Here is a 3,579-nt window from a genome sequence, read left to right on the forward strand (position 1 = left end):
TGATTGTTGTTTTATATCAAGCAACTTTTATAATACTGATTTTTATTTTTATAATATTTTATAAATTTTAAAAAATATGACAAAAAAGGTATTATATGTATTGAAGGGGGGTTCTCTGAGAGGAGTTGGGGTACAAAAAGGAAACAATAATGTGATTTAATTCTATTTACTTAGAATAAGTTTTTAAATGTTAACAAATTCAGATAAATTGAAATCATGTAACTTTTCTCATCATAACGCAATAAAAGTTAAAAACAAAAAAAAGAATGAAGTCACAGTCCCGGCTCCAGCTTCCATTCACCTGAAGAATTCTGACAGAGCATTCCAAGAGAAAACTATATGCACAAAATTATCTATTTCGAGTTTGGAGAATAGCTATACAATTGGATTAATGACTCTTTCATACATAAAAGAGGAAATAATGATTCTGGTTTAGAAATTTGGCCTGAAAAGCATAAAACATCATAGAACCCTATATACTTTGAATTAAATCATAGACTTAACATAAATATAAATAATTTATAATTCTATTTCTGCCCAATACTATTGTTAGAGATATATCTTTTACTTAACCATATTAAATATAAAATTTTAAAACATGGAAGATAATGTGTAGGAAATATAGGTTAACCATTCAGTTATAACAGTACATTTGTTTGATATATTCATTACATTTAAAATGATTGAGGCAGTTTTTACAGGTAGTGATCAACATTCCATAGAAATGCATGGAGGGAGCTGTATACTAAATTTACCTATATTAGGTGACACCAACATATCTGATTGAGTTCCAAGCTTACTGGTTTCAGCCTAGGATGGAAGTGATCAATTCTCTTGAAATTTACCTACGTGTGATTTTAATTTTTTAGGACAAAATGCTGGAGTCCCTCCTTGTGACTATGATAACAAAAGAAAAGGTCTATCTAAGGGTCATTATGAAACTTTCTTCTAAACTGGTCACTCTCTACTCCTCTGTATCTCTTGTCCATCTCTCCAACATCCTCTACTTCAAGAAGTTCATGAAATCGTTAACTACTTCGTCAGCAAACTCTGATCAGGCAGCTGTAATTTTCTAGGCACTATGTCATCACAACTGTTCTGATAGCTTCTACAATTCAATAAGAGTTAAGGGCTCTGCACAAAGCAGGCATAAGTCTCTAGAAGCATGCTACATAAGATATGCCACACACACCTCAGGACACCCTCACCTCTACTTCTATGGTTCCTCTTATTAACAACTGTCGTAATATTTTTATATATTAAAATTCTACCCCATACAATGACATAACTATGAAGAACAAAGATTGTGTTGGTTTCTGGCCTGTATGCACAATGCCTGCAACAGTCCCAGGATCATAAGGAATATTAAAATAATGTTTTTAGAATAAAGAAACTTTGGAAAGTCTAGGCTCTATCTTTAATAAAAAGAGTGTCTAAAAGAAAGAGAAGCCAGTACATAACAAATATGGAAAGAATTGAGAATTAATAAGATCTGGCTCGGAAAATTCAATGAGGAAATCTTAGTGTATACATGACAAGGAAGGATAACAATCCTAACTATGGGTTCTCATAGTGGAAGGGCTATGAGGATAGGAAAAGAGAGGTAGAAGGATGAAGACTGATTTGGTCAACTCAGAAGGTCCTGGGATGATGCCACAAGGTTAGAATGGAGCCTTCTGGTCTCTGTATGACGTTCTAAAATGCAGAGGACATTTACTGAGGGAGATGAGGAAGCCAGAACCACACATACACACACACCTTCTACAACAGGTCATATAGTCTCTGAGAAAGTTGAAATCTCATGTGTACTCAAATCTAAATGTAAGAAAGTAATTTATTATTAACTTAATAAAAATTTATTTTATTCTAACACCTTCATGAAACCAACTAGCAATGTATAATAGAAGAAAACTGTCTTTAATAGCATGGTAGGATGGCTACAGCAGACAATTCACAATTCACTGTACATTTCAATACAGCTAGTAAAGGTTTGGAATGTCCCCAGCACAAAGGAAAGATAAATATCTGAGATGACAGAAATGCTAACTGCCCTAATGTGATCATAGCACATAATATGCAAGTACTGACTTGTGACCCTGTTCTTCATAAGTACATGAAAAACAAACATATTTAAAAGCTAAAAGCAAAAGAACTGTCATGAAGGTTAAGATGAACTGACCATAAATGCTTTCTCAGCTACTAATACACTCTAACATTTTCCAAAATAATTGTAACTGGTGGTACCAGGCAAGCTCTCTCTTCTTTAAGGTTCACCTTGCACAGGGAGAAAGGTAAGTACTGGCTTACTGACCTAGTAAATCAATTGGAACCTTCTAGGACATGATGGTTAGTGCATGCAAAAGACTTATTCCTGAAATCACTGTCTGTTCTCCTCTCAAAAAAAGAAATAAGAAGGAATCAGCAAGCCTCAGAACAAAAAGCCTCTTGATCCAGATGACTCAACCATGCCTAGTGACCCCTGTGCACAGAGATATCTCTCTTACTCATCATCTCCAGTCACCAGTGACAAAATCATGAAGGAAACCTTCTAATAGGCACACAGCACAATCAGAGGCTGTGTTCTATTACCTCATGGCTGTCTCTAGGATTTTCACAAAATATTATCAAGTCATGTGCCTTGGAGACTCCCCTCCTTAAAGAACTTTGAAGAGATATGCTCATATTTGACATGATGACTTAAGAGACTATCCCTTGGCCTCTTGAGTGAGAAAGCTCAAGAGAACAAGCTTAGTAGTTACTCTTCATATGGCCCTGGGGAATAAATACCTCTTACATGAGAGATCTGACTTCACCATGACATCTCCCTCTAGGAAATGATAATCAGAAGCAGAACACAGAAGAAGAGGGGGGTGACTGAGTAAGTGTGGCCTAGAGGAAGAGGATGTGGTTGAATAGAATGGGTAGTCTGTGCAATGGTGGGAAGCAACACAGGTACATATAAAACACTGGGTAGGAAGTCTTCCTGTCTGAACACCCAGAACTTTCACGCATTCTAGAAGATAATGGAATCACTGAAATGCTGTAGGGAAAAAAATATTACAATTGAGCTCAGACATAAATCTTTGACTGACTTGATTGACACTGCCCTAAACTCTGCTTCAGAGTTTCTCTGTAAAAGAGAATTTTTTTTAAGTTTTAATACATTATGATGAGAAAAGTTACATTTCAATTTATCTGAATTTGTTAACATTGAAAAACATATTTTAAGTAAATAGGATTAAATCACATTCTTGTTTCGCTTTTGTACCCCAACTCCTCTCAGAGAACCCCCCTTCAATACATATAATACCTTTTTGTCATTTTTTTTAAATTTATAAAATATTATAAAAATAAAAATCAGTATTATAAAAGTTGCTTGATATAAAACAACAATCAATTTAACAGTCTTATGTAGATGCTTGTCTACAGCAATACTGAAAATACATACATTTTTCTCAATATAAATTTTTAATAACTCCAAACATATTAGCTGTATATTTCAAAATAATATATCACTACTAGTATTTTCTTAAATGAGCATAAATATATAAAGTCTTTTTGTTTGTTTGTTTGTTTGTT

Source organism: Mastomys coucha, unplaced genomic scaffold (genome assembly GCF_008632895.1).
Source record: "Mastomys coucha isolate ucsf_1 unplaced genomic scaffold, UCSF_Mcou_1 pScaffold21, whole genome shotgun sequence".
Lineage (NCBI taxonomy): Eukaryota > Metazoa > Chordata > Mammalia > Rodentia > Muridae > Mastomys > Mastomys coucha.